Raw genomic sequence first — 10,719 nt, forward strand, 5'->3', positions numbered from 1 at the left:
ACAAGTGTCTCCAAAGGTAGATGTTGGGTTGGCGTATTTCGAGATTAGGTTTTGTCACTCCGATTGTCGGAGAGGTATCTCTGGGCCCTCTCGGTAATGCACATCACTTAAGCCTTGCAAGCATTGCAACTAAATGAGTTAGTTGCGGGATGATGTATTACAGAACGAGTAAAGAGACTTGCCGGTAACGAGATTGAACTAGGTACTGGAATATCGACGATCGAATCTCGGGCAAGTAACATACCGATGACAAAGGGAACAACGTATGTTCGGTCTGACCGATAAAGATCTTCGTAGAATATGTGGGAGCCAATATGGGCATCCAGGTCCCGCTATTGGTTATTGACCGGAGACGTGTCTCGGCCATGTCTACATTGTTCTCGAACCCGTAGGGTCCGCACGCTTAAGGTTACGATGACAGTTACATTATGAGTTTATGCATTTTGATGTACCGAAGGATGTTCGGAGTCCTGGATGTGATCACGGACATGACGAGGAGTCTCGAAATGGTCGAGACATAAAGATTGATATATTGGAAGCCTATGTTTGGATATCGGAAGTGTTCCGGGTGAAATCGGGATTTTACCGGAGTACCGGGAAGGTTACCGGAACCCCCCGGGAGCTAAATGGGCCATGATGGGCCTTAGTGGAAAAGAGAAGAGGCAGCCCTACATGGGCTGGGCGCCACCCCCTTCCCCTAGTCCTATTAGGACTAGGAGAGGTGGCCAGCCCCCTCTCTCTCTTTTCACCCTCCGCGAATCCTATTCCAACTAGGATTGGGGGGAATCCTACTCCCAGAGGGAGTAGGACTCTCCTGGCGCGCCAAGCTTGGCCGGCCAGCCTCCCCCCTCTAGTCCTTTATATACTGAGGCAGGGGCACCCCAGAAATACATAAGTTGATCCACGTGATCTATTCCTTAGCCGTGTGCGGTGCCCCCTGCCACCATAGTCCTCGATAATACTGTAGCGGAGTTTAGACGAAGCCCTGCTGCTGTAGTGCATCAAGATCGTCACCACGCCGTCGTGCTGACGGAACTCTTCCCCAACAGTTTGCTGGATCGGAGTCCGGGGATCGTCATCGAGCTGAACGTGTGCTCGAACTCGGAGGTGCCGTAGTTTCGGTGCTTGATCGGTTGGATCGTGAAGACGTACGACTACTTCCTCTACGTTGTGTCATCGCTTCCGCAGTCGGTCTGCGTTGGGTACGTAGACAACACTCTCCCCTCTCGTTTCTATGCATCACATGATCTTGCGTGTGCGTAGGATTTTTTTTGAAATTACTACGAAACCCAACAGTGGCATCCGAGCCTAGGTTATTTATGTTGATGTTATATGCACGAGTAGAACACAAGTGAGTTGTGGGCGATATAAGTCATACTGCCTACCAGCATGTCATACTTTGGTTCGGCGGCATTGTTGGACGAGACGACCCGGACCAACCTTACCCGTACGCTTACGCGAGACCGGTTCCCCCGACGTGCTTTGCACATAGGTGGCTTGCGGGCGACTGTCTCTCCAACTTTAGTTGAACCGAGTATGGCTACGCCCGGTCCTTGCGAAGGTTAAAACGGAGTCTATTTGACAAACTATCATTGTGGTTTTGATGCGTAGGTGAGATTGGTTCTTGCTTAAGCCCGTAGCAGCCACGTAAAACTTGCAACAACAAAGTAGAGGACGTCTAACTTGTTTTTGCAGGGCATGTTGTGATGTGATATGGTCAAGACATGATGCTGAATTTTATTGTATGAGATGATCATGTTTTGTAACCGAGTTATCGGCAACTGGCAGGAGCCATATGGTTGTCGCTTTATTGTATGCAATGAAATCGCGATGTAATGCTTTACTTTATTACTAAGCGGTAGTGATAGTCGTGGAAGCATAAGCTTGGCGAGACGACAACGATGCTACGATGGAGATCAAGGTGTCACGCCGGTGATGATGGTGGTCACGACGGTGCTTCGGAGATGGAGATCACAAGCACAAGATGATGATGGCCATATCATATCACTTATATTGATTGCATGTGATGTTTATCCTTTTTATGCATCTTATCTTGCTTTGATTGACGGTAGCATTATAAGATGATCTCTCACTAAATTATCAAGAAGTGTTCTCCCTGAGTATGCACCGTTGCGAAAGTTCTTCGTGCTGAGACACCACGTGATGATCGGGTGTGATAGGTTCTACGTTCAAATACAACGGGTGCAAAACAGTTGCACACGCGGAATACTCAGGTTATACTTGACGAGCCAAGCATATACAGATATGGCCTCGGAACACGGAGACCGAAAGGTCGAGCGTGAATCATATAGTAGATATGATCAACATAACGATGTTCATCATTGAAAACTACTCCATCTCACGTGATGATCGGTTATGGTTTAGTTGATTTGGATCACGTAATCACTTAGAGGATTAGAGGGATGTCTATCTAAGTGGGAGTTCCTTAATTAACTTGATTAACTGAACTTAAATTTATCATGAAACTTAGTACCTGATTAGTATCTTGCTTGTTTATGTTTGATTGTAGATAGATGGCTCGTGCTGTTGTTCCGTTGAATTTTAATGCATTCCTTGAGAAAGCAAAGTTGAAAGATGATGGTAGCAATTACACGGACTGGGTCCGTAACTTGAGGATTATCCTCATTGCTGCACAGAAGAATTACGTCCTGGAAGCACCGCTGGGTGCCAGGCCTGCTGCAGGAGCAACGCCAGATGTTATGAATGTCTGGCAGAGCAAAGCTGATGACTACTCGATAGTTCAGTGTGCCATGCTTTACGGTTAGAATCGGGACTTCAACGACGTTTTGAACGTCATGGAGCATATGAGATGTTTCAGGAGTTGAAGTTAATATTTCAAGCAAATGCCCGGATTGAGAGATATGAAGTCTCCAATAAGTTCTATAGCTGCAAGATGGAGGAGAACAGTTCTGTCAGTGAGCATATACTCAAAATGTCTGGGTATAATAATCACTTGATTCAATTGGGAGTTAATCTTCCAGATGACAGCGTCATTGACAGAATTCTTCAATCACTGCCACCAAGCTACAAGAGCTTCGTGATGAACTATAATATGCAAGGGATGAACAAGACTATTCCCGAGCTCTTCGTGATGCTGAAAGCTGCGGAGGTAGAAATCAAGAAGGAGCATCAAGTGTTGATGGTCAATAAGACCACTAGTTTCAAGAAAAAGGGTAAAGGGAAGAAGAAGGGGAACTTCAAAAAGAGCGGCAAGCAAGTTGCTACTCAAGAGAAGAAATCCAAACCTGGACCTAAGCCTGAAACTGAGTGCTTCTATTGCAAGCAGACTGGACACTGGAAGCGGAACTGCCCCAAGTATTTGGCGGATAAGAAGGATGGCAAGGTGAACAAAGGTATATGTGATATACATGTTATTGATGTGTACCTTACTAATGCTCGCAGTAGCACCTGGGTATTTGATACTGGTTCTGTTGCTAATATTTGCAACTCGAAACAGGGACTACGGATCAAGCGAAGATTGGTTAAGGACGAGGTGACGATGCGCGTGGGAAACGGTTCCAAAGTCGATGTGATCGCAGTAGGCACGCTACCTCTACATCTACCTTCGGGATTAGTATTAGACCTAAATAATTGTTATTTGGTGCCAGCGTTAAGCATGAACATTATATCTGGATCTTGTTTGATGCGAGACGGTTATTCATTTAAATCGGAGAATAATGGTTGTTCTATTTATATGAGTAATATCTTTTATGGTCATGCACCCTTGAAGAGTGGTCTATTCTTGTTGGATCTCGATAGTAGTAACACACATATTCATAATGTTGAAGCCAAAAGATGCAGAGTTGATAATGATAGTGCGACTTATTTGTGGCACTGCTGTTTAGGTCATATCGGTGTAAAGCGCATGAAGAAACTCCATTCTGATGGACTTTTGGAACCACTTGATTATGAATCACTTGGTACTTGCGAACCGTGCCTTATAGGCAAGATGACAAAAACACCGTTCTCTGGTACTATGGAGAGAGCAACAGATTTGCTGGAAATCATACATACAGATGTATGTGGTCCGATGAATATTGAGGCTCGTGGCGGATATCGTTATTTTCTCACCTTCACAGATGATTTAAGCAGATATGGGTATATCTACTTAATGAAACATAAGTCTGAAACATTTGAAAAGTTCAAAGAATTTCAGAGTGAAGTTGAAAATCATCGTAACAAGAAAATAAAGTTTCTACGATCTGATCGTGGAGGAGAATATTTGAGTTATGAGTTTGGTGTACATTTGAAAAATTGTGGAATAGTTTCGCAACTCACGCCACCCGGAACACCTCAGCGTAATGGGGTGTCCGAACGTCGTAATCGTACTTTACTGGATATGGTGCGATCTATGATGTCTCTTACTGATTTACCGCTATCATTTTGGGGATACGCTCTAGAGACGGCCGCATTCACATTAAATAGGGCACCATCAAAATCCGTTGAGACGACGCCTTATGAACTGTGGTTTGGCAAGAAACCAAAGTTGTCGTTTCTAAAAGTTTGGGACTGCGATGCTTCTGTGAAAAAGCTTCAACCTGATAAGCTCGAACCCAAATCGGAGAAATGTGTCTTCATAGGATATCCAAAGGAAACTATTGGATACACCTTCTATCACAGATCCGAAGGCAAGACTTTTGTTGCTAAATTCGAAAACTTTCTGGAGAAGGAGTTTCTCTCGAAAGAAGTGAGTGGGAGGAAAGTAGAACTTGACGAGGTAACTGTACCTGCTCCCTTATTGGAAAGTAGTACATCACAGAAAACTGTTTCTGCGACACCTACACCGGTCAGTGAGGAAGCTAATGATGATGATCATGAAACTTCAGAACAAGATACTACTGAACCTCGTAGATCAACCAGAGTAAGATCCGCACCAGAGTGGTACGGTAATCCTGTTTTGGAAGTCATGTTATTAGATCATGATGAACCTACGAACTATGAAGAAGCGATGGTGAGCCCAGATTCCGCAAAGTGGCTTGAAGCCATGAAATCTGAGATGGGATCCATGTATGAGAACAAAGTATGGACTTTGGTTGACTTGCCCGATGATCGGCAAGCAATTGAGAATAAATGGATCTTCAAGAAGAAGACTGACGCTGACGGTAATATTACTGTCTACAAAGCTCGACTTGTCGCAAAAGGTTTTCGGCAAGTTCAAGGGATTGACTACGATGAGACCTTCTCACCCGTAGCGATGCTTAAGTCTGTCCGAATCATGTTAGCAATTGCCGCATTTTATGATTATGAAATCTGGCAGATGGATGTCAAAACTGCATTCCTGAATGGATTTCTGGAAGAAGAATTGTATATGATGCAACCAGAAGGTTTTGTCGATCCAAAGGGAGCTAACAAAGTGTGCAAGCTCCAGCGATCCATTTATGGACTGGTGCAAGCCTCTCGGAGTTGGAATAAACGTTTTGATAGTGTGATCAAAGCATTTGGTTTTATACAGACTTTTGGAGAAGCCTGTATTTACAAGAAAGTGAGTGGGAGCCCTGTAGCGTTTCTGATATTATATGTGGATGACATATTGTTAATTGGAAATGATATAGAATTTCTGGATAGCATAAAGGGATACTTGAATAAGAGTTTTTCAATGAAAGACCTCGGTGAAGCTGCTTACATATTAGGCATTAAGATCTATAGAGATAGATCAAGACGCTCAATTGGACTTTCACAAACAACATACCTTGACAAAATTTTGAAGAAGTTCAAAATGGATCAAGCAAAGAAAGGATTCTTGCCTGTGTTGCAAGGTGTGAAATTGAGTAAGACTCAATGCCCGACCACTGCAGAAGATAGAGAGAATATGAAAGATGTTCCCTATGCATCAGCAATAGGATCTATCATGTATGCAATGCTGTGTACCAGACCTGATGTGTGCCTTGCTATAAGTCTAGCAGGGAGGTACCAAAGTAATCCAGGAGTGGATCACTAGACAGCGGTCAAGAACATCCTGAAATACCTGAAAAGGACTAAGGATATGCTTCTCGTATATGGAGGTGACAAAGAGCTCATCGTAAAAGGTTACGTTGATGCAAGCTTTGACACTGATCCGGACGGTTCTAAATCGCAAACCGGATACGTGTTTACATTAAACGGTGGAGCTGTCAGTTGGTGCAGTTCTAAACAAAGCATCGTAGCGGGATCTACATGTGAAGCGGAGTACATAGCTGCTTCGGAAGCAGCAAACGAAGGAGTCTGGATGAAGGAGTTCATATCCGATCTAGGTGTCATACCTAGTGCATCGGGTCCAATGAAAATCTTTTGTGACAATACTGGTGCAATTGACTTGGCAAAGGAATCCAGATTTCACAAGAGGACCAAGCACATCAAGAGATGCTTCAATTCCATCCGGGATCTAGTCCAGGTGGGAGACATAGAGATTTGCAAGATACATACGGATCTGAATGTTGCAGACCCATTGACTAAGCCTCTTCCACAAGCAAAACATGATCAGCACCAAGGCTCCATGGGTGTTAGAATCATTACGGTGTAATCTAGATTATTGACTCTAGTGCAAGTGGGAGACTGAAGGAAATATGCCCTAGAGGAAATAATAAAGTTATTATTTATTTCCTTATAATCATGATAAATGTTTATTATTCATGCTAGAATTGTATTAACCGGAAACATAATACATGTGTGAATACATAGACGAACAAAGTGTCACTAGTATGCCTCTACTTGACTAGCTCGTTAATCAAAAGATGGTTATGTTTCCTAACCATGAACAATGAGTTGTTATTTGATTAACGAGGTCACATCATTAGTTGAATGATCTGATTGACATGACCCATTCCATTAGCTTAGCACCCGATCGTTTAGTATGTTGCTATTGCTTTCTTCATGACTTATACATGTTCCTATAACTATGAGATTATGCAACTCCCGTTTGCCAGAGGAACACTTTGGGTGCTACCAAATGTCACAACGTAACTGGGTGATTATAAAGGAGCATTACAGGTGTCTCCAAAGGTAGATGTTGGGTTGGCGTATTTCGAGATTAGGTTTTGTCACTCCGATTGTCGGAGAGGTATCTCTGGGCCCTCTCGGTAATGCACATCACTTAAGCCTTGCAAGCATTGCAACTAAATGAGTTAGTTGCGGGATGATGTATTACAGAACGAGTAAAGAGACTTGCCGGTAACGAGATTGAACTAGGTACTGGAATATCGACGATCGAATCTCGAGCAAGTAACATACCGATGACAAAGGGAACAACGTATGTTGTTATGCGGTCTGACCGATAAAGATCTTCGTAGAATATGTGGGAGCGAACATGGGCATCCAGGTCCCGCTATTGGTTATTGACCGGAGACGTGTCTCGGCCATGTCTACATTGTTCTCGAACCCGTAGGGTCCGCACGCTTAAGGTTACGATGACAGTTATATTATGAGTTTATGCATTTTGATGTACCGAAGGTTGTTCGGAGTCTCGGATGTGATTACGGACATGACGAGGAGTCTCAAAATGGTCGAGACATAAAGATTGATATATTGGAAGCCTATGTTTGGATATCGGAAGTGTTCCGGGTGAAATCGGGATTTTACCGGAGTACCGGGAAGGTTACCGGAACCCCCCGGGAGCTAAATGGGCCATGATGGGCCTTAGTGGAAAAGAGAAGAGGCAGCCCTACATGGGCTGTGCGCCACCCCCTTCCCCTAGTCCTATTAGGACTAGGAGAGGTGGCCGGCCCCCTCTCTCTCTTTTCCCCCTCCGCGAATCCTATTCCAACTAGGATTGGGGGGGAATCCTACTCCCAGAGGGAGTAGGACTCTCCTGGCGTGCCAAGCTTGGCCGGCCAGCCTCCCCTTCCAGTCCTTTATATACTGAGGCAGGGGCACCCCAGAAACACACAAGTTGATCCACGTGATCTATTCCTTAGCCGTGTGCGGTGCCCCCTGCCACCATAGTCCTCGATAATACTGTAGCGGAGTTTAGACGAAGCCCTGCTGCTGTAGTGCATCAAGATCGTCACCACGCCGTCGTGCTGACGGAACTCTTCCCCGACACTTTGCTGGATCGGAGTCCGGGGATCGTCATCGAGCTGAACGTGTGCTCGAACTCGGAGGTGCCGTAGTTTCGGTGCTTGATCAGTTGGATCGTGAAGATGTACGACTACTTCCTCTACGTTGTGTCATCGCTTCCGTAGTCGGTCTGCGTTGGGTACGTAGACAACACTCTCCCCTCTCGTTGCTATGCATCACATGATCTTGCGTGTGCGTAGGAATTTTTTTGAAATTACTACGAAACCCAACAACCTGGATAGGCGATAAACCTGGACTAAAGACTTGAGTGTTTAGGTAGGCCGTGGCCGACACCCTCGTTGGGCTTCCGCTTGAAGGTTGCTGAGTACTTGTCGTGTAAACAGCGGTAAGTGGTGAGAGCGTGTGTGAAGAATTACACCCCTGCAGGGTTAACATCATCTATTCGAATAGCCGTGTCCGCGGTAATGGACTTCTGGGTGGCCTATAACAGTTCATAGACAAGTGAAAGTGGATACTCTAAAATGCGCAAGATAAGCGTGAGTGCTATGGATGGTGTTCTCGTAGTTAGACGAGAGCGGATCCATAGTAGTGTATTGAATGGTGAATATGTGGACTCGTGTGCGCCACCTCAAAAGAGTTGCTTGCAATCATACTTCAGGTTAGCCACTGAGTCAAAGCTGGCTTGCTGCAGTTAAACTCCACCACCCCCCCCCCCCCCTTGTTGATACCGATGCATATGTAGTTTAGTACTGATGTAAGTCTTGCTGAGTACCTTTGTACTCACGTTTGCTTAATTTATGTTTTGTAGAGAGATTTCAGTCTTGCTAGTAGTTCCGCGTGGACTTTGACGTTTAGCTTGATACCTCAGCTACGATCTTGTGCCCTCGGCAGGATCTGGTAGATAGTCAGGCTTCTTAGCCTTTTTCATTTGTAGATGTCTGTTCTCAGACATGTTAAGCTTCCGCATGTGCTTTGACTTGTATGCTATGATTGTTGGGTCATGAGACCCATGTTTGTAATATCTCGCTCCTCGGAGCCTAATGAATAAATACTTGAGTTGTAGAGTTATGTTTTGATGCCATGTTGTATTTACACATATCGGGCATATTGTGTGTATGATTGAAATGCTTGGTATGTGTGGGATCCGACAATCTAGTTGTTTATCCTTGGAGGTCTCTCTTATGGGGAAATGTAGTCTAGTGTTTCCATGAGCCATAGTAGTCCACTACAGCCTGGTTCACCGGAGTCCTGTTAGCCAGCACTACTGCTCAGGACACTTGACTGGCCGATATGTGTTTCACTTCGTTCCTGTGTCTGTCCCTTCGGGGAAATGTCACGCGGTGACATCCGGAGTCCTGTTAGCCAGTGCTACAGCCCGGATTCACACGCTGCTGACCGACACGCTCGATGTGATTCATGTATGCCTGTCCCCATAGGTTAGTGCCGCTATGGGTTCATGATTAGCCATGTCAGCCCGGGTTCTCTGTCATATGGATGCTAGCGACATTATCATATACGTGAGCCAAAAGGCGCAAATGGTCCCGGGCCAGGTAAGGTGGCACCCGTGGAATACCGTGCGTGAGGCCGCAAAGTGATATGAAGTGTTACATGTTAGATCGGTGTGACTTAGGATCGGGGTCCTGACAGCATTGGTATCAGAGCCTGACTGCGTGTAGGATTACCAAGCCAAACCGGTCGAAGTTGTGTCTAGAAATGCTTTAGTTATGTAGGGGAATTGATTGTGGTAGGGAACGTAAGGCTCTTTTTACTCCTTTACCTTATGCCTCTGCTCTGAGTCATTCTCTTCTTATTCAATGTGGGTTAAGGACTAGGCTCTCTTCTTCTATCAGGTTCACGTGTTACTAATCCGTAGTAACTTATAGGATTGTTGTTACAAGCCCCAGTCCAGTTTCTACTATTTTAGTATGTTGCCAGTTGAATCAGAACCTTGATATGATGTTGTTGAGTGGTATTGCAAACTGTTGTGGATGTCTCAAATCATTTTGAGCATTTACAGCCGTTATGCTGTCCGAGTCATCCCAGGTTCCTAAACAATCTAATGCATTTGCAAATCCTTTTCTCCTGTGTTCGATGTCTTTTGGGCCAGATTAATCACACTAACCAGTGTGTTGAGGTATTCCATTGCCTCGATATATATATGTTGGAACTATTATTATGACCCTAGTTGTCCTAGAGAACCACCCAGTAATCTAGTAATGCTTTGTGTCCCTAGTGTGATGATTCTGGCCACCATTCTTGAAAGCATCCCGTGATGCCATTTAGTAGTAGGTATTTTATTCATGGGTTCTTGAACCCGAGATTCACCCTACTTACCTCATGTTGATAGTGTTGCTAGTTCCTTTAGGATATTAGTAACCTTTGTGATAGTCCTCGAGGTCCGTGGTATTTCCTTCTTCCAAATACTATGAACCACTTATGGCAGAAGTTTGTTGTATCAAAAGATCACAACCAGAGTGCTCTTAATGAGTTCTCCATTCTACATTGTGAATCTGCCAGTCCTACTTATCTGCATGGGTTGTCCGGAAGAAATGTTGAGCTTTGCTCGACATACTAATCTATGCATCCACAACTCAGAAAATTATATGTTCCTTGAGTTGTTCCTCTTCATTTGTATTCCGACCATCCCCTATCAGTTGATAGCCAAGAGTATGTGTGCATTTGTGTTCATCAATGCCCTTTTATTCT

This window comes from Triticum urartu, chromosome 5 (genome assembly GCF_003073215.2).
Source record: "Triticum urartu cultivar G1812 chromosome 5, Tu2.1, whole genome shotgun sequence".
NCBI classification, from domain to species: domain Eukaryota; kingdom Viridiplantae; phylum Streptophyta; class Magnoliopsida; order Poales; family Poaceae; genus Triticum; species Triticum urartu.